Raw genomic sequence first — 22,129 nt, 5'->3', positions numbered from 1 at the left:
GGATCTATAGTACACTGATCCTTCTCAGACTAAACTGAGAATACTTAAGGTAAATTTTGCCAGCTAACCTAGGTACACTTAGGTTCATCTCTTTCCTTATTTGTTTACTCTGATAAAAATACATTTGTAAATCTTACACCTAATTTTTTTCCTTCTTTTCTTTTCCTGATTCTATCTTCAAAAACCAAAGAAAATCAGAGAGATTAGAGATCAGAAAAGGAGAACAGAAAAAGGAAGAAGAGAGAAAAGAGAAAACACGGGAAAAGGTCTGAACATAAGGAATATATCTCTTTAATGTGTTTACTATAAGATGAAAACATTATTAAGAATCAGTAGGGCCATTTTCTAAAGAAAAGAGGAAAACATTCCTCATCTTTACAAATTAAATATATAAGTATGGATATTTATTTTCTCCAATGCATTTTTTTTCTTGGAAATAATAACTCTTTGGAAAGACCCTTGGGGTTTAAGAACATCAGCTTCTGCCCAAAGTTAATTCCTTATTATTGTGACTTTTTTTTTTCTTTCATGAAGCAGGATAAGGTAAACCTCTTTTAAGTCATTTCCTCTTTTCTTTCTTTTTTAAAACAATTTTATTTGTATATTGGCTGTGCTGGGTCTTTGATGTTGCTTGGGCTCTCCTCTGGCTGCAGTGAGCAGGGGCTACTCTCTAGTTGTGTGCAGACGTCTCATTGTGGGGGCTTCTCTTGTTGTGGAGCACGGGCTCCAGGCGTGTGAGCTTCAGTAGTTGCAGCACCCAGGCTCAGCAGTTGTGACACATAGGCTTCGTTGCTCTGCAGAATGTGGGATCTTACCTGACCAGGGAACAAACCCATGTCCCCTGAATTGGCAGGCAGGTTCTTAACCACTAGACCACCACGGAAACCCCAGGATAAGCTAAATCTTGACAGGCAAAGCATTCAGTTAAAAGGATTTGGTTTTGTTTGTTTGTTTCTTTTTGTTTTGCACTTGCTGGGGTAGAATGAGAGAAGGATTAATCAATTTCTTTCCTAGGTCTAGCTGCCTCTCTCTCATTCACCTTTGGTAAGGCTTCTCAGTCACTCATGAACTTCCTGCCACACAATGGTATGAAAGGAAAGTAGGCTTCAGTCCAAAATATCCCAGTGGATTTTCTTTAGCACTGGAATCTCTACCAAATAACTTTCCTTAAAACTTTTGCCTTTCCTAGGTGAAGATGCCTGGTAGAAAGATGGGCAGAGGTCCAGAGGCCAGAGATAGGTTGGTTCCCTTTTGGGCCCAGCAAATCTAGGTCCCATGGGGACACAGTTCTCAGCTATATAATGTGTGTATGCTGATGTGCACTGAGGGAGAAGCAGAAGTTCAGAGTCCTGAGAAAACTCTCTCCCCATGTCCCTGAGGATGTGACTGGCATGCTGATTTTGTTATCAACACAGCAAGGACCAAGAAATAACTTATTGTTTCTCCTTAAAATTCTGAAAATTCTAGAATTCAACCCAGACAAATCCACACTAAGTCACGTAAGGCAATCAAGGCCTATGAGTCTGTGTGTTGGAAGTTTTCCCTCAAGAGTCAGTCTAACAGGCAGGTGATCCTGTCCATTCAAACTCAGCCAAATTCCCTGAGTGATTTCTAAGAAACCTCAGTTTTGATTTCTCCTCCCTCCTTCCCTCTCTTGGTCCTGCCTCCCCTCCCTCCCGAAGACAATGCAGACAGGAAAATAAGAGCAGTAATTATACTTTGAGTTCTCCAGAGATAAATAAATATTACTACTTTAACAATTAGTTATCAAGATATAGATAGATAGATATTGCATAGGGTATATATTCATGTATATAGTAAATGAATATATATATATATAAACTATATAAACTGTATATATATATATATAAACTATATATATATAGTTTACATGTATGTATCCTGAGAGCTGTAGGAATAGCTTGTCTATCTTATGGTTCTCTTAGATGAGAACAGTATTTTCCCTTTACACTTTATTCCTCAGGTAAAGAGAACACGTGGGCCATGAATTCAGCTAAGCTGGTACAGTCATCTAGAAACTGCTCCCTCAGTGGCTAACACACTGCTTAACTAATTAACTGTTTCCCTGGTGACGCAGAGGGTAATCTACCTGCAGTGCAGAAGACCCTGGTTTGATCCCTGGGTTGGGAAGATCCCCTGGAAAGGGAAATAGCTACCCACACTCCAGTGTTCTTGCCTGGAGGAGTCCATGGACAGAGGATCTAGTGGGCTACTGATGGAAAGTTAATCTGGAATTTGCCAAGGACAGGGCGGAGTTCTTAGATAAGTTTTGAATTGAGTCCAAGATTTTATGAGACTGCACATTTCTTTTCAACTTAAAAAAAAAAAAAACTGAACAAAAGCTTTAATAATCTAAAAAAGAAAAAAAAATCTTTCCCTGGATGGAGAGGAAATCCTGATAAACATGACAGAGAAGGGAAAAGGAATAATAACTTTTAAACACTAGCTTTACAAGTAGATGAGCTCAGAATGTGTACTTAGAATTTTCAGGTAGTTTGCTTTTATTTCAAGTTACTGCTTCCTCTCACAGGCTGCAGTGCGAAACTGTTGGTTTGTGATTTTGCCCCGCCCTGCAATTTGAGGGCACCAAATTTGACCCAGTTGCTTTTTTGTGTTGTTATGAGATATATTCAGAGGTGGAGGAAGAGTGCACTGATCAGGCTTATTAGAGTAAATCTTACAGGTCTGTAGAGCCTAGAGTTCTATGAGAAATAAGGGCTAAACAGGGTTTATAAATCCTGGTGTATGCTTCTGTGGTCTTCAGCCTTCCCTTGACAAGAGTGGAAATTGAGAACTTAAGTTAAGAAATAGAAAGTGAAACTGACAAAGCTATTTGAAATAAAACAACTCATCTATGCCCTCTGTCGACTCCCCAGGATAGTACACTGGGTGGGACAGGAACTTTGAGAGGTCCTTTTACTGGTTTTCTTTCTGATACAGAATTCAAATGCTAAAAAAAAATAAAAAAAATAAAATAAAAAAAAAAGAATTCAAATGCTAGAAGCTTCTTGAGCCTGGGGGGTAGAGGGGAAGCAGAAATGTGACCTTGATATCTCCCTCTCGCAGGGATGGTGTGTACCCCTCTAGGAGGGAGACTTCAAAAAAATGTCACAATAGAAGGCCGTGTATTCAGTGGAGACATTACTTAGATGTTAACATGGTCAATAAACTTCTAACTTCCCCCACCTCTTTTCATCCTTGGAGACAGCTGTAAAGAGAAAAGGACACTGCCCTTTCCTAAGTCTAAAGGGGTTCGCTCCAGTTACAGCACTGCTGCTTGTGAGCTAGGGTTCCTCGGGTGAGTCATTCAGTTTCCTGAGTCTGAGAGTCCTCCTTACCTGTTTCTCCTCCGCCTCCCTTGTAGGGTATAGTTCTGGCGAGGCAGAAAAGGAAAGACGACCACCTCAACAGAAGTAGGTTACCTTTATTCAGGCAAGGAGGGGCGACAGTCAGCCTGATGACCAGGCTGAGCGCCAAGAGGGATCAGGGAGGCTTCATACTTACAGGGAGGTTTATGGAAGCGATAAGGGAAGCGTTAATCAGGTGGGATATTTTGAGTATTCTTTTGTTGAGATGACATTTGTAGTTGGGCAGGGGGTGATAAGTCTTCCGGGCGGGTGTAGGGGGTGGTAGGTTTCCGGTCAGGGGGTGATAAGTCCCAGATAGATGCAACCAGCCTGGAGTATCAGGGTGGAACTAAAATTCTGTTTTGTTTTCTCCAAAGTTAGATGATTCAGCAAGGGGCCTTTGAGACTGTTCTCTTTTCTAGGCCCAAAACACTCCTTCATCCCTGAAGGTAGTAAAGAGATGCATGTGGAGGTATTTTGCCCTTGCAGTCATTGAAGCATTAGTATCTGTGATAACAATAAGAATACAGATACACTTTCTTACTCAAAGGACTGAGGAGTGGAAGGGAAAAAGAATCACCCTGGGTTTCTGGCTGCCTCACTTTTGAGGTCCTGGGAAGAATTTGGGTTTAAAGAGACTAGATTCTAGAGTCAGACACACATAGATACACGCACTATTACTGGGGCCCTTCCAGATCACTATGTGCTCTATGCGTCTACTGTGTTATCGATGAAGTGAGGACAGTGCAGATTCGATAAATTAATTATATCTCCTCTAAACTTCTTCACAGAGAGCAGAGTCACAAGAAACACTCTTCATCTAAGGATAAAAGGTAGCATAAAGGATCAAACTGAATTAATCCTCATAATAAGGAGCAAATTTCAAAGTACATAATAAAAATAACTATCTTAAAGTCAACAGAGTATATGATTATTTGCAACAATGTGCTAATTCTTAGCCCAAAGAATGTTAGGGGCCTGAGGTGGCATAGAGAGAGGACACATTTTCTTGGACAAAATTGTAGAATGGCACAATGCAATATCCTTTAGTTCATGTTACCCTGTGTAACACTATCAAAGGGGATCATTTTTCCAAATAATTTAAAAATCAAGATTTTTAAAAACCAATGGTTTTAATCAATCTTCCAAAGAGATTTTTTAAATTCTTTGGTATTTAGGCCAGTACCTTTTGGAATCATTTATTGTGTCATCATCCTTACCCATTTTCTCTTATTTTATTTTTCAATTTTTACCTATCAGTACACACTGGCAAAGTCGTGTTTGACTATAGCCCGCCAGGCTCCTCTGTCCATGGGATTGCCAGGCAAGAATACTGGAGTGGGTTGCCATTCCCTTCTTCAGGGGATCTGCCCAATCCAGGGATTGAACCCAGGTCTCCTGCATTTCAGGAAGATTCTTTACCATCTGAGCCTCTGGGAAAGCCCCAATTTTTACCTAGTCTTTTTTAGAAAATATATTTATTTATTTTTGGCTTGCTGGGTCTTTGTAGCTGCAAGGGCTTTTCTCTAGCTGAACTGAGCAGGGGCTACTCTTTAGCTGCGGTGCAGGCTTCTCATTGAGGTGGCTTCTCTTGTTGCGGAGCATGGGCTCTAGAGTGTGGGCTTCATTAATTGCAGCTCATGGACTCAGTAGTTGGGACTCCTGGGCTCTAGAGCACAGGCTCAATAGTTGTGGTTCACAGGCTTAGTTGTTCAGTGGCATGTGGAATCTCCCTGGACCAGGGATCAAACCCATGTCTCCTGCATTGGCAGGTGGATTCTTTACCACTGAGCCACCAGAGAAGCCCTATCTAGTCTTTTGATACATAAATATACATGAGATTGCAACAGTTCTCTAACATCACTTTTATCAAGTCATAGAATTCTGCACATTTTGCAAGAATTGCAATTTCATTGTGTCACCTACATTCTTTGCACTGTGGGATATACCCCACACAATCGATAAGAGACAGACTATAAAAATTTTGATTGGTGGATCAAGGAGAGTCATTTAAGCCAAGCTTGGAAGGTTGTTTGAGAGATGAGAACAATAGTTACCCTGGGGTGGGGGGCAGTGTTTACAGGGAGGTGACACAGTGAGCCTCCTAGAGTGTTTTATACTTGACATGGTGGTGGTTACATGGTGTATGTAAAAATTAACAGAGTTGAACTCTCAAGATGTGAATACTTTGTAAGTAAGTTAGACATCCAGCAGCATCCCTCTCCAGTATTCTTGCCTGGAGAATCCCATGGACAGAGGACCCTGGCAGGTTACAGTCCATAGTATCGCAAAGAGTAGGACACAACTGAAGTGATTTAGCGTGCATGCATGTAACATATATGTTATTATACATGTTATATTTTATATATATATATATATATATAATTATATATATTAAAGGAAAAAGCTAGCGGTGAGTGAAAATTGTGTTGCTGAGAAACCTATACCTTCAGATGCAAACATTTTCAATGAACAAAATCGCTATATTTCACTAGGGACAGAAAACCTAAAAATATTATCCTTAAATTAAAAAAACTGAAATGACATTTAACAAAATGTTAGGGAATTAATTCCCTGGCTGCCCAATGGTTAGGATTTTCCAACGCTTTTGGTGGGGAGAGTACAAGTTCAATCCCTGGTCAGGGTACTAAAATCTCACATGCTGTGTCAAACAGCCAAAAAAAAAAAAAAAATGTTAATACAGGGATTGTATGTTATTTTTATGGTCCTCTTCATACTTTTCAATATTCTCTCAATTTTCTATGATGAGCATCTCAATTTATAATTGGAAAAATCATATGCAAATAACTTAAAGTATCTGCTAAAATGTTAACTAAAGTAGTATCTCATTTAATTTCAATTCAGTGAGTTATATTAACATTAAAGATGGTTCCTTTTGTGTTCTTTTTTTTTAATAAAGGAGAGAACTGACTATTAGGTCACTTTGGGCTAATACTTTTTTGGACAACAGTCACTAAAGGAATATGATTTTTCTTTAAAATCATATGCAAGCTTATGTCTTTCTTGCTTTACATGAAAGCAGTGTAGCCTGCTATGGACTCTGACTGATTGGTTGAGTTTATAAACTCAACTATGCCTTTTTATAGTCCATTTCTAGTAGGCAAGTGATTTACTCCCTTTAATTTTCAGTTTCCTCTGAATAAGGGATGATAATAGAATGGGAAAAACTAGAGATCTCTTCAAGAAAATTGGAGATACCAAGGGAACATTTCATGCAAAAATGGGCACAATAAAGGACAGAAACAGCGAGGACCTAACAGAAGCAAAAGCGATTAAGAAGAGGTGGCAAGAATACACAGAAGAACTGTACAAAAAAGGTCTTAATGACCTGGATAACTAAAATGGTGTGATTACTCAGCTAGAGCCAGACATCCTGGAGTGCAAAGTCAAGTGGCCTTAGGAAGCATTATTATGAACAAAGCTAGTGGAGGTGATGAGCTATTTCAAATCCTAAAAGATGGTTCTATTAAAGTGCTGCACTCAACATTCCAGGAAATTGGGAAAACTCAGCAGTAGCCACAAGACTGGAAAAGGTGTTTTTCTTCCAATCCTAAAGAAAGGCAATGCCAAAGAATGTTAAAACTACCGCCCAATTGCACTCATTTCACACGCTAGCAAAGTAATGCTCAAAATTCTCCAAGCGAGTTTTCAACAGTACATGAGCTAAGAAACTCCAGATTTTCAAGCTGGATTTAGAAAAGGAAGAGGAACCAGAGATCAAATTGCCAAAATTGCCAACATAGAAAAAGCAAGAGAGTTTTAGGAAAATATCTACTTCTGCTTCATTGACTACACTAAAGCCTTTGACTGTGTGGATCACAACAAACTATAGAAAATTCTTAAAGAGATGGGAATACCAGACCACCTGACCTGCCTTCTGAGAAACCTGTATGCAGGACAAGAAGCAACAGTTAGAACTGGACATGGAACAACCCACTCGTTCAAAATTGGGAAAGGAATATAAGACTATATATTGTCACCCTGCTTATTTAACTTATATGCAGAGTACATCAGGCGAAATGCCAGATTGGATGAAGCACAAACTAGAATTAAGATTGCTGGGAGAAATATCAACAACCTTATATATGCAGATGACACCACCCTAATGGCAGAAAGAGAAGAGAAACTAAACAGCCTCTTGATGAAGGTAAGAGAGAGGGAAAAGTCTGGCTTAAACTCAATACTCAAAAAACTAAGATCTGGTTCCATCACCTCATGGCAAACAGATGGGGAAAAAGTGGAAACAGTGACAGATTTCATTTTCTTGGGCTCCAAATTCACGACAGACAGTGACGGAGGCCATGAAAATAAAAGATGCTTGTTCCTTGGAAGAAAAGCTATGACAAACCTAGACAGAATATGAAAAAGCAGATACATCACTTTGCCAACACAAGTCTGTATAGTCAAAGCTATGGTTTTTCCAGTAGCCATGAATGGATGTGACAGTTGGACTATAAAGAAACTGAGCACTGAAGGACCAATGCTTTCGAACTACGGCACTGGAGAAGACTCTTGAGAGTCCCTTGGACTACAAGGAGATCAATCCAGTCAATCTTAAAGGAAATTAACCCTCAATATTCATTGGAAGGACCAATGCTGAAGCTGAAACTCCAATACTTTGGCCATCTGATGCGAAGAGCTGACTTATTGGAAAAGACCCTGATGCTGGGAAAGATTGAGGGCAAGAAGAAAAGGGGATGACAGATGATGAGATGTTCAGATGGCATCACTGACTCAATGGACTGTAGCCAGCCAGGCTACTCTGTTCATGGAATTTTCCAGGCAAGAATATTGGAGTGGGTTGCCATTTCCTTTTCCAGGGAATCTTCCCAACTCAGGGATCAAATCCACATCTCTTGTGCCTCCTGTATTGGCAGGCAGATTCTTTACCAACTGAGCCACCGGGGAAGCCCCAATGGACATGAGTTTGAGTAAACTCAGATAGTGAAGGACAGGGAAGGCTGGTGTGCTGCAGTCCATGGGGTCACAAAGAGTCAGACTGAATAACTGAACAGCAAGAACAATAAGGGGTGAAAATAGTATCCATATCAAGAGGGTTATAAATAAATCAAAGTAAATTTTATCATCATTACTATGATATATGATTAAATTGGTTTTGTTCTACCTCGAGGAGTCACATTGTTTAAGGAGGGATGGTTTTACATTAAAAATGAATTAGTGTTCTAAACTCTCAAAAAATGAATAGCATGGTGCTAACCAACTGATCTTTCAGTCTACACAGGACACCAGTAATCATCTGCATTGTTTAATCCTCATAAAGACTCTGAAGTAGGCAGAGCAGTACTCCTATCTCAGACATATCAACACTGAGACCCAGATTGGTGAAAAAAAGCCCCCAGAAGACAAGGAGAGACCAGAGTAGAGCTAAAGTTTTCTGACTCACAGACCTGGCAGTACCTGCTCCACCATGTCACACTGGCCATGGTATGCACAGGGCAATTTCTGGTTAAGTTTAATCTTTAATTTCTACATGCTTCTCTGGTTTCTCCATTGATATGAGTTGGGTCCGTCACCCTGTTTCAGTCACCCATGCTCTTCTCATCATTCAAACTGTGCTGGTCAGTTAAAACTTTTCCACTTACGCATATGTACTCATAGGGCCCTTTTCCTGCCAACCTTCAACACTAAAATCATATTCTTCATCCTTCATAAAGTATTTCCTAATTTACTTCATGTAGTACTCTCTTTAAGTTTTAGCCTGTTTTGAATCCTGATAACTGTTTGTTCTCCCTCTTACTTGTACTTATAAAGCTGTTTTGCATTTCAATTATTTGGGGCAATCATCTTCCCCCTATGCTTCTATTATTTATCTTAAAATCTCTTATAGTACCCAGCATAATGGTTAAAAATGAAAGATGCCTAATGGGTGTGTATTGAATAAATGAATGAGTTAATGATGTAACAGCTAAACAGATACATGTTTTTCATATATATTTATGAAACGAGCTTGAGGGCATACATCATAACACACAGTAATACCTTCCTTGGTTGGGATACTTGAATGCAGCCTGTGACTTGCAGATTCTACTTGCATTTCACTCATGAAAAATTTTTTGAGATTTGAAAAACAGGATTCTTGCTCAGTTGTCCTTGGGTCTGATCTCATTAATATACTGGAAACTAATTTGCTCCTCTTTGCAGGCATAATTATTCCTACAGGCCACAGAGATAAGGCCGTCACAGAAAGTCCCCTGAATGTCAAAACGGTTCAGAGAGCCAAGCCAGAGCTCACTGGTGGCAAGTAGGCAGACGACCTTTCCCCAGGTGGGTCACAATGTTCCTGCCCACAGTAACATCCTATTCAACTGGTTTGTTTCACAGACTTCTCCATATAGTTAAGGAGACTGGGAGGAAAACTCTCTTAGGTGTGGCATAGTTGATTATACTATCTAATGTAAAATGTGGTCTTAGAAATTGGGTGAATTATCCGTTTTGATTTTTATGCACTTCAATTTTTTAATGTCCCCTTTTCTGACCTAAAGATGAGTTTCGTATGACTTGAGATAATTTATACAATATATTTTATCTATTAAGAGTGTTGAACTAAGTATGCAAATTACAATATAAAATAGCTTTCTACTTTGAACCAAAGAACTTGAGCTTTTAAAAAATAAATTTTATGTTTAAAAGTTTAAAAGACAAAAGGCCTTAGCTCTTTTTGGATGATAAGTCATTTTTATCTTCTGAAATTCTCAGTAACATCAAAGGTAAGTGGATGTGAATTTTGCCATCAGGGAAGTACAGTGGGAATTTCCAGAATGTTAGAGATGAGTGCGTCAGAGGTTTGGAGGTATACCAGATAAAACATAAACAACAGCTGAAGACCAGATGAAATAAATAACAGATTGGCTGATCTTAGAACACTTGCTGAGAAGAGTTATGTATTAGTCTGAGTCCTCCCAAGAAATAAAACCAATAAGAAGTAGGAAATATATATTCAAACATACATATAGACACACAAACAAATATATGTAGTTGACCCTTGAACAAGTGGGAGACTAAGGAATGCCAACCCCCACCCTCTGATCCCTTATAGTCAAAATCTGTGCACTGCTATCTCTTCCTCAAAAAAAAAAGAATTGATTAATGACTCACCCAAGGACAGGAAGCTGAAACAGTTCAAATAAAATCAGGACTAAAACCCTAGTTCTGCTGATTCTGCATATTGTGATCTTTAATGTAACACAAACTTTTCCCTATGCTTTTTTAATATAAAGATCTATAAAATGAAAATACAGGCACTATATTTACTGGAAAAAAAGTCCACATATTTATAAGTGGATCTGCATAATTCAAATTGTTCAAGGGTAACTGAATAAATAATATCTGCATATACTTGTATATATTCAGATATTTATGTGAGGGTAATATATGTATATACATGTTTATATGTATATACATATATTTTCAGATATTTATATAAGGAATGGGCTCATGACAGATGCTGAGCCTCCCGTGATCTCTAGTCTGCAGTCTACAAACAGGAGAGTTGGTGGTATAATTCTAGTTCAATTTCAAAGGCCTGAGAACCAGGAAAGAAAATGGAGTAAGTTCCAGTTCAAGTCCAAGTTCAAAAGCAGAGAAGACCAATGTCCCAGCTCAAAGACAGTCAGGCAGAAGGAAATCCCTTTCTATTCACAGGCAGTCAGCCTTTTTGCTCTAGTTGAGTCTTAGTTGTTTGGATGAGGCTACCCACATTGGGGGCTTCCCTGGTAGATCAGCAGGTAAAGAATCCACCTGCAATGAGGGAGACCTGGGTCCTATCCCTGGGTTGGGAAGATCCCCTGGAGAAGGGAAAGGCTATCCACTCCAGTATCCTGGCCTGGAGAATTCCATGGACTGTATAGTCCATGGGGTGGCAAAGAGTCAAACATGACTAAGCAATGTTCACTTTCACCCACATTAGGGAGGGCAATCTACTTTACTCAGTCTACCAAGTCAGATGTTAATCTCATCCCAAAACACCCTTACAAACACTCAGAATACTGTTGGACAAAATATCTGGACTTCCTGGTCTGGTCAACTTGACACACAAAATTAACCATCACTAGTTTTTTTAATAGGATATCCTTCCACTGCCCAAAACAATCAATGCAGCTTTTAGGACTTCAAAGTCAGGATCAGAAATTTACCTTCTTTGGGTTGGAGTGATATGATGAAAGAGCACAGAGCACAGACTTTTGGGTTAAATTGATCTGGATTCAAATCCCTTATCTCAGCCACTTTCCAGCTATGTGATCTTGGATAAGCTAATTAACCTCTCAATTCCCTCATCTCCAAAGCACAAAACACTGCAGATTGTTAGGGAAAGTTATTGCAATATGCTTAGTACATATATAAGCATTCAATACATCATATCTATTATTATCAGTGTTTCCCTCAGGATTTATATAGTGATAGTGATAGTGAAGTCGCTCAGTCATGTCGGACTCTTTGCGACCCCATGGACTAGGGTCTACCAGGCTCCTCTGTCCATGGGATTCTCCAGGCAAGAATACTGGAGTGGGTTGCCATTTCTGGATTTGTATCGCATTGTTCTAAAAAGTAATCGCTGGGTACTTGGTACTTTAGAACTTGTACAAAGAAGATAAATTAGAGTAGCTTGAATGTAGTGTTTTTTAAGATGTGTCCAGTGTTCTTTTAAAATCATCAAAGTGTATCCAAAACTTTTGGTAATGTCTTAAAAATCAAACCAGATTGTGATATTAATACTTACTATGCTCCATGTTCCTCCATCATGTGCTTTGATTTGATACATCCTGAATCTTCACTGGGTGTCTGATATACCAGATTTGGCAAGGTAAGCCAAAGAGGAAATAGGACACATCTCCATTGATGGACAACAAAGTGTTCCCCCTTGTTTACAGAACTCTTTCCCTTTTAGGTCATGCTGATTTGGAAACTGAAAAAAAAAAATCATGATGGGTTGGGACTGCTTATCTATTACATAGACAAGACAGTGTACACTGTTAGGGGAAAATATTGTAATATGCTTATCACATATGTAAGCATTCAATACGTCATATCTATTATTATTAGTGTTTCTCTCAGGATTTATATAGCATTGTTCAAAAAGTAATTATTGGGCACTTGGTACTTTAGCTCAAAATTCTCCAAGCCAGGCTTCAGCAATATGTGAACTGTGAACTTCCAGATGTTCAAGCCGGTTTTAGAAAAGGCAGAGGAACCAGAGATCAAACTGCCAACATCCACTGGATCATCGAAAAAGCCAGAGAGTTCCAGAAAAACATCTATTTCTGCTTTATTGACTATGCCAAAGCCTTTGACTATGTGGATCACAATAAACTGTGGAAAATTCTGAAAGAGATGGGAATACCAGACCACCTGACCTGCCTCTTGAGAAACCTGTATGCAGGTCAGGAAGCAACAGTTAGAACTGGTTCCAAATAGGAAAAGGAGTACGTCAAGGCTGTATATTGTCACCCTGCTTATTTAACTTATATGCAGAGTACATAATGAGAAACTCTGGGCTGGAAGAAGCACAAGCTGGAATCAAGATTGCCAGGAGAAATATCAATAACCTCAGATATGCAGATGACACCACCCTTATGGCAGAAAGTGAAGAACTAAAGAGCCTCTTGATGAAAGTGAAAGAGGAGAGTGAAAAAGTTGGCTTAAAGCTCAACATTCAGAAAACTAAGATCATGGCATCTGGTCCCATCACTTCATGGGAAATAGATGGGGAAACAGTGGAAACAGTGGCTGACTTTATTTTTCTGGGCCCCAAAGTCACTGCAGATGGTGACTGCAGCCATGAAATTAAAAGACACTCCTTGGAAGGAAAGTTATGACCAACCTAGACAGCATATTAAAAAGCAGAGATATTACTTTGTCAACAAAGATCTGTCTAGTCAAGGCTATGGTTTTTCTAATAGTCAGGTATGGATGTGAGAGTTGGACTATAAAGAAAGCTGAGCACTGAAGAATTGATGCTTTAGAACTCTGGTGTTGGAGAAGACTCTTGAGAGTCCCTTGGACTGCAAGGAGATCCAACCAGTCCATCCTAAAGGAGATCAATCCTGGGTGTTCATTGGAAGGACTGCTGTTGAAGAAGAAACTCCAATACTTTGGCCACCTGATGTAAAGAGCTGACTCATTTGAAGACAGACTGTGATGCTGGGAAAGATTGAGGGCAGGAGGAGAAGGGGATGACAGAGGATGAGATGGTTGGATGGCATCACTGACTCAATAGACATGAGTTTGGGTAAACTCCGGGAGTTGGTGATGGACAGGGAGGCCTGGCATGCTGTGGTTCACGGGGTTGCAAAGAGTTGGACATGACTGAGCGACTGAACTGAAACTGAACTGATACTTTAGGCAAAACAGAAAATAGTTTGTAGATGGATGATAAATTAGAGTAGCTTGAATACCTACATAGAACTTTATGCTCTTTTGGGGGCACAAATTCATTATAGTCCCAGGGAAAAGAACAAATGCTGACCACAAGGACAGACAGAACACTATTTATCATTTTAACCTAGTGTCTTACTCCCTTTCAGCAAAACTAGACATCTAATTCAGCTTAATTATAACTGATGTGGCTATAGATTCAATCCTGGAAGTGAATCTTGGAGGCAGCAGTAATGAAGCTTGTGTAGGCAACAGGGACAGGGCCAAGTAAAGTTATAAAGCAGTGATTCCTGCTTGTTGGTGGCCTTCATCTTCTATTTTTACAATATTTTTCTCTTTTCCAGGCCAACTTTCATTACATACTTTCCTTTCTTTTCTGTATTCTCTCAAGGTGTTCTATTCTCATTGCACTTATGCTGACGTATTTTGGAATTAGTAACTTGATACTTTACCCTTCTAGTGCATTTGGCTTTTAAACAAAGATAATTACATAACAATGCCCAGCACAGAGATGTATGTCTTACGACTTGGGTTTCAGTTGCATCCCCCATTCATTAGTCAGTACATATCTTTTCAGAGTCTCAGTTATTTACCTGCAAAATCAGTACAATTAAAATGACTTCCCAAGTTGAATGAAGATTAAATAAGATGTGGTTGTTGTGTTGTTTAGTCTCTGTCATGTCTGCCTCTTTTGCAACCCCATGGACTGTAGCCCACCAGCCTCCTCTGTCCATGGGATTTTCCAGGCAAGAATATTGGAGTGTATTGCCATTTCCTGCTCCAGGGGATGATCCTGACCCAGGGATCAAACTCACATCTCTTGTGTCTCTTGCTAGGCAGGCCAATTCTTTACCACTGGGACACCTGATAAGCCCTTTTTAATAGCTCTAAGTTATTCCATAAATGCTTACACACTCCACCAATCCTGTTTGTGAGGTAAGTGATCATCAGTAGTGGTGTCATATAATAATACAGGGATCCTCCCAATATGTGTGGCATCAGCAGCAACAGCATCACCCAGGACCTTGTAAAAATATTAATTAGTGGTCTTAGTCCCAGACCTAGTGAATCAAAGATTTGGGAGCCAACAATCTGTGCAGCAGTCTATGTTTTAACAAGCCTCCCAAAGGATTCTAATACATGCTAAAGTTTGAAAACCACTAAAGGGGCATATTCTTACATATGCATTTTAATGCTAGGAACACCATTCTCCACTTCTTCATCCTCCACTCCACTAGAAAGGACTTTTTTTTCAGCTCAGTGGCCTCAGACTGGGGTGCAATGATGCATCAGAATGACCCATGGAGCTTGTTCAAAATCCCTATGTCTAGGCCCCACACTGGATTCACTGAATCAGAATCTCAAGTTTGGGAACCACTGATCACACCACTGGGGCTTCCCAAGTGGCGATAGTGGTAAAGAACCTACCTGCCAATGCAGGAGACATAAGAGGCACAGGTTCCATCCCTGGGTTGGAAAGATCCCCTGGAGCAGGGCATGGCAATACACTACAGTGTTCTTGCCTGGATAATCCCATGGACAGAGGAGCCTGGCAGGCTACAGTCCATGGGGTCACAAAGAGTCTGACACAACTGAATCAACTTAGCACGCATGCACAATCACCCATCAGTTCAAAATGGTGAGAAACCACAACTGGAATTGAGATCAGCAAACCTGAAGGGAAAATGTTCGTCATCTGGAGACTGTGATCTCTGAGGAAATCAGAGTTACTTTTGGACCTGGTTTTATTTAGATGGTTGCTCACTGGGAACAGGGAGAGAGGGTTTTCTTATTGTATATAGCTGGGTCACATCTGTGGCAACTTTAGATGTAGATAAGAGTGAGTCTGTTGTGAGGTATCTGCACACTTTCTCAAAGATTCTACTTCCATCCATTGCTCATGCTAAGTGGCCATGTCTTGTAGTTACCCCAGGCCAAATGATTACATTCAACCCATATCATTGGCTGGCTAGCCATCAATAAGATCTTTCTCACAGAAATGTGCACTTGCTACAGTAGGCCTTGCTACTCAAAGTGTGGTCTGCCCACCAGCAGCATTTGGGGATTATCTTTGGAGTCTCAGCACCCATGTAGACCTACTGAATTAGGACCTGCATTGTAACAAGATCTCCAGGTGATTTGCATGCAGATTAATGCTTGACCGGGCTGGTTTAAGGAGCATAAACATTTTAGAAAGTCAGTAGTGGGTGCTTTAACCCTATTTAGAGTTGATGGTCAATTTGATCATACAAACTTAAGATGGATTCATAAAGCAAGCCAAGAAAGCCTATCTGCTGAGAGAAGTTAGGTATTTGGAAGGACAAGAAGGAAGAAGCATGAGTTAGATACACTAGGAGACAGAAGAAGACTGGCTTCTTGAATTTTCAGTACCAAACTCCCTGAGACCAGGCTTTCTTTCATTTTTTATCTTGGATGTACAGAAGATTTCTGGTTGTATCCTTACAACAGACCTCCCCTCTTACTTAAGCTAATCTAAATGAGCATCTGTTTCTTACAAGAGATTACCTGCAAAGAGATGGACTAAATCGCCACTAAAAGGAGATAAAAATAGATATGTGGAGCCATTTTGCATACCCTATACTGTATAGATTTTATTTAAGAGTAGATTACCTTTTCCTTTACACTTTTTAAATATTAAATAACACATAGTCATTATAAGAAATTCAAAAATTTCAGAGGGAAGCAAAGTTGTTACTACTCCCTGGAAGTAATCAGTTAAGTGTCTTATAATCTTTAATCATTATTCTACGCAGTTACCCATGATGCCCCCTGTTTTTATTCATCTTGGCATCAGTAAAATAACAGAAAGCCAATAATCTTATTAGCAATATAGCTAGAGAGATTCTCTTAATAATATCGAAAATTTAACTTGTAAAAAGTGAAAAACCAAAAACCTTAATCAAATAGGGTTGGGAGACCAGAGCAAGGGTGCTCTTTGCCCTGTAGCAACAATAGAGCCCAACAAGAAAACAGAAGCTTCTCAGCAGCTCAGTAGGTAAAGAACTCACCTGCCAATGCAGGAGACACAGAAGATGCAGGTTCAATCTCCGGGTTGGGAAGACCCCCTGAAGGAGGAAATGGCAACCCAGTCCAGCATTCTTGCCCGAAGAATCCCACGGACAGAAGAGCCTCAGTTCAGTTCAGTTCAGCTGCTCAGTCATGTCCAACTCTTTGTGACTCCATGGGCTGCAGCATGCCAGGCCTTCCTGTCCATCACCAACTCCTGGAGTTACTCAAACTTATGTCCATTGACTCGGTGATGCCATCCAACCATCTCATCCTCTGTCATCCCCTTCTCCTCCTGCCCTCAATCTTTCCCAACCTCACAGTCTGTGTTCAAATGAGTCAGTTCTTCGCATCAAGTGGCCAAAGTATTGGAGTTTCAGCTTCAGCATCAGTCCTTCCAATGAACACTCAGGACTGATTTCCTTTAGGATGGACTGGTTGGATCTCCTTGCAGTCCAAGGGACTCTCAAGAGTCTTCTCCAACACCACAGTTCAAAAGTATCAATACTTTGGTCCTCAGCTTTGTTGATAATCCAACTCTCACATCCATACATGACTACTGGAAAAACCATAGCTTTGACTAGATGGACCTTTGTTGGCAAAGTAATGTCTCTGCTTTTTAATATGCTGTCTAGGTTGGTCATAACATTTCTTTCAAGGAGTAAGTGTCTTTTAATTTCATGGCTGCAGTCACCATCTGCAGTGATTTTGGAGCCCCCCAAAATAAAATCTGTCACTGTTTCCAATGTTTCCCCATCTATTTGCCATGAAGTGATGGGACCAGATGCCATGATCTTAGTTTTCTGAATGTTGAGCTTTAAGCCAACTTTTTCACTCTCCTCTTTCACTTTCATCAAGAGGCTCTTTAGTTCTTCTTCACTTTCTGCCATAAGGGTGGTATCATCTGCATATCTGAAGTTATTGATATTTCTCCCGGCAATCTTGATTCCAGCTTGTCCTTCATCCAGCCCAGCATTTCTAATGATGTACTCTGCATAGAAGTTAAATAAGCAGGGTGATGATATATCACCTTGATGTACTCCTTTTCCTATTTGGAACCAGTCTGTTGTTCCATGTCCAGTTCTAACTGTTGCTTCTTGACTTACATACAGATTTCTCAAGAGGCAGGCCAGGTGGTCCGGTATTCTCATTTCTTTAAGAATTTTCCTTAGCCTCCAAATAATAAAAATAAATGAAAAAAAAAAAGCCTCCAAATTAAAAAAAAAAAAAGAGTTTTCCACAGTTTGTTGTTATCCACACAGTCAAAGGCTTTGGCATAGTCAATAAAGCAGAAGTAGATATTTTTCTGGAACTCCGTTGCTTTTTTGATGATCCAGTGGATGTTGGCAATTTGATCTCTGGTTCCTCTGCCTTTTCTAAATCCAGCTTGAACATCTGGAAGTTCACGGTTCACGTATTGTTGAAGCCTGGCTTGGAGAATTTTGAGCGTTACTTTACTAGTGTGTGAGATGAGTGCAATTGGGTGGTAGTTTGAGCATTCTTTGGGATTACCTTTCTTAGGGATTGGAATGAAAACTGACCTTTTCCAGTCCTCTGGCCACTGATGAGTTCTCCAAATTTGCTGTTCCATTTTGAGTGCAGCATTTTCCCTGCATCATCTTTCAGGATTTGAAAGAGCTCAACGAAGAGCCTGGCGGGCCACAAAGAGTTGAACACAACGGAGCACAGCACAACGAGAAAGCAGGCTCTTCTTCCCCACAACAGTTCAGACAAGGAAAAGCCACCAGCTCTTTGTTTACTGCATGAAAGTCAAAGTTGCTCACTTGTGTCTGACTCTTTGTGACCCCATGGACCATACAGTCCATGGAATTCTTCACCCAGTATACTGGAGTGGATAGCCTTTCCCTTCTCCAGGGTATTTACTGCATAGTCCTCCCAATTTCCGTTTCCTCTCTGTAAAAGCATTCTCCTTTCCCTGCCATGTTGGGACTTGCATGTGGATCATCTTGGCTGCAGACCATGAATTGCAATTCCTGTTGATCCCAAATAAACTCATTTTTTGCTGGAGAAATATTTGGTTGCCTACTTATTTCAGGTCAACAAACTCATAACTTTAAAAAAAAAATGTTCTTCTTTAGCTTTAAATAGTCCTTTGAGGCAGGCAGTAGGGTGAGCACTATTACTTTCATTGAGTGAACATATGGATACACTGAGGTTTAAAATAATGTCCTCAATATGAAAATGTCACTGCTGAATGTTGTTTGAATTGAAAATGTGCTTTAACTTTTAAAGGCTATCTAGCTCTGCCTTAACTATTGTTTTCAAAGGCAGGTTCTTCCCAACTAAGGATTCACCCAGCGCTGGCTGCTGGGTTTGGCCAGCAAGCACAACAAAAGATGAAGGTCTTACACTTCCTGCTCTACTAAATGGTACAAAAATGAAGAACACTGTTTTTCTGTCAGCCTTTTCCCAAATGGATGGCAAATATCTACCTTGAGTAAAAACATGTTTTTTTTTTTTAAAAAGACAAAACACTTCGGTGAGCAGAGACATGCTTTAACAAAGAATCGGTGTGAGTGCTTTTTAGTTTTGCTTTGCTTTGAAAATGCAGTCATTTACTCAAGGTGCATGTGGGGTGCTCAGTTGTGTCTGACTCTTTGTGACTCCGTGGACTATAGCCCGCCAGGCAGGTGGATTTTTTTTTTTTTTTTTTTTTTTTTTTACCACTGAGCCACCTGGGAAGCCCCTTAGGTACTTATAAAGATTTTAAACTCTCTATTTTAAAAACGCTCAGTTTAACTTATTCTGTGATTAAATACAGCATGCCCTTTTATTTACCTATTATATGTGCTTATGTGACTCTTTGTGACACTTTGGACTGTAGCCCGCCAGGCTCCTCTGCCCATGGGCTTTTACAGGCAAGAATACTGAAGTGGGTAGCCATTTCCTTCTCCAGGGGAATCTTCCAGACCCAGGAATCAAACCTGCATTTTCTGTGTCTCCTGCATTGTAGGTGGATTCTTTGCCCGCTAAGCCATTGGGGAAGCCCCTTACCTTTCATAGTGAAGAAAGTGTTAGTTGCTTAGTCATGTCTCTTTGCAACCCCTTGGACTGTAGCCCGCCAGGCTCCTCTGTCCATGGAATTTTCCAGGCAAGAATACTGGAGTGGGTAGTCATTACCTTTTATCAGCTGTTAGGAAATTTCTTTTTAAAGTCCAGGTGAAACAAGCTGCTGTGTGGATGGCTAATTCCATCTACTTTCAAGAGCGCCCTCTGCTGGCTGTTGCCTTGAATTTTAAAAATATTCTGTAGGCCCCAGGATTTCATCTGTTGACCAGATGTCTTTAATGAATTAGTAGAAAGAAAAAATTGGGGGGTGGGGGGGTGGGGTGGTGGAGACGCAGAAAACCAAAACAAATTTTTGTCCTAAGAATAGAAATAAGCAAATATATATAAGGACACTGAGAATAATTTTAGGTCATTGAAAATAACACTATGTTTTAATTGTGACAGCATAAAAACATTTGCTCAGCAAAGATTTATTGAGTGATTATTCCATGAGAGGCACTGTGTCAGGCACTGAAGTTATAAAATGGATGCTGACTTGACCCTGCATCAAGGATCCCACAGTCTAGTGAGGGAGTCAGACCCACTAACTGGCAATCATCTGCTATGTGTTGAGTGCAATATGGGGCAGAGGAGAGACCTCTAAAAATCCCAAGGAGAGGGGAGTTAGGACAGGCTTCCTGGAGCAGACTGGCAAAGGAAGACAAGGATGGGCAAGGGCAAGTGAAGGGAAGAGTACTAGGTAAGAGAAACATGTGCGTGCAAAACTGCACATTGGTGTTGGCTGACTGCAGTCTAGCACCATATACAGGGCTTGCCAAGAGGTGATGCTATATGACAGCACTTCTCAGCTCTTTTGGTCTCATAATTTTCTTATATTTATAAAAAATACTGAGGGCCCCAAATAGCTGTTCATATGAACTTTATTGATATTTATTGTATTAAAAATTAAAACTGCGAAGTTTTAAACATATTGGATTAGCTAAAAATTAATTTATGTTTTTCCATCACATCTTAAACAAAATTTCTGGCTAACTCAATAGTTAATAATGTACTTAGTTATTACATGTTACCTTAAGCTATATACTATGGGGGGAAAAAAGTTACTAAATTTTCTAAACACAAAACGAGTGAGAAGTGTGGCATTGTTTTACGTGTTTACAAAACTTTTTAATGTCTGGCCTAACGGGAGCCATCTGGATTCTCATATTTGCCTCTACAGTCCATATATTAAACCATTGCATGTCAAGTAGCAGCTGGAAAACTCTCCTCATATGAAAGAAAAACAGTAACAAATAGCTAGTCTGGGTAGAAAGTCTATGTGAGAAGATGGAGCTCTCAATCTGAAAAATCTGGGAGGAACATTCCAAACAAGACACAAAATGTCACCAGCCTCTCTAATGACAAAATGCTGGTGCTGAGTGACAGGGCTGAGCAATACATGTATGCCTACTATAAATAATATTTACATTTCCAACCTCTGAAATCATGGGAATATTGTGCTAATATCAGTATCTTCTAGATGTTTAAATAAGGGATCTGTTGGAAAATATGAGATTTTTTTAAATGGGGGATTAAAAAAGAAAGATCACAAGAAAAAGCAATACTAAAACACATACAGTGCATTTTAAATGCCCCAAAGGAGAACTGTTGGAACCATTTGTGGATCCCACCAGCAAAATATAGCCACCTACTAGAGGTTTTGGTGGAGAAGATGAAAATAACTCTAATTGAATAGGAAAATCTAATTTACCCACACGTATGTGATCATTTAGAACTAAATTTACCCACATGTATGTGACCATTTAGAACCAAATCAAACAATTTATTCTGAAAAAAATTTTTGTTAATTCCTATGACATTGAATTAAACTGAGCATTACAAACTCAGTCGTGAAATTATTAGCTTTGCTTGTAATGTCAGGGTTAGTGTGAAAACTTGCCTTCTGTGGTATCAATACTTCTTTGGTTGAACTTGTTCAAATACAAATTCATATGCACTGTGATACACCCCTAATGTGTATTGAAAGTCCTGAGATGGTTGCAGGGTCTGCCCAGTTTTTATGAATATTCTAGCCAGTTCAAGGCAGGTTTCCAGCATGAGCAGCACATACTGTATCCAGACATGAAATGAATGCCATGAAGGAGGCCTCTGAGCCCTTCTCAGTAATTGAAAGGGAGCTGGAGGAGTCCAGGGGGCAAAGATTTGCGCAGCACTGTGGCTAGGGACCTGGGATATGGAGAGAAAGGGAGATGGGAAGCAGAAAATGAATGAGGGGACGTGAAAGAGGCACA

The 22,129-nt window shown here is 39.9% G+C and overlaps 1 long non-coding RNA gene across 1 annotated transcript in view; it reads right to left on the bottom strand.

Moving 5' to 3' along the window:
- The window catches only part of LOC139034658 (uncharacterized), a 29,670-nt gene extending 10,206 nt beyond the window's left edge, over positions 1 to 19,464 (bottom strand). The window contains exon 1 of the long non-coding RNA XR_011487152.1: positions 16,811 to 19,464. This is a non-coding gene — a long non-coding RNA (uncharacterized lncRNA). The remainder of the gene's footprint in view (positions 1 to 16,810) is intronic.
- Positions 19,465 to 22,129: the final 2,665 nt, after the last annotated feature.

This window comes from Odocoileus virginianus, chromosome 4, assembly GCF_023699985.2.
Source record: "Odocoileus virginianus isolate 20LAN1187 ecotype Illinois chromosome 4, Ovbor_1.2, whole genome shotgun sequence".
Lineage (NCBI taxonomy): Eukaryota > Metazoa > Chordata > Mammalia > Artiodactyla > Cervidae > Odocoileus > Odocoileus virginianus.
This window is presented reverse-complemented; position numbering and strand designations above follow the sequence as displayed.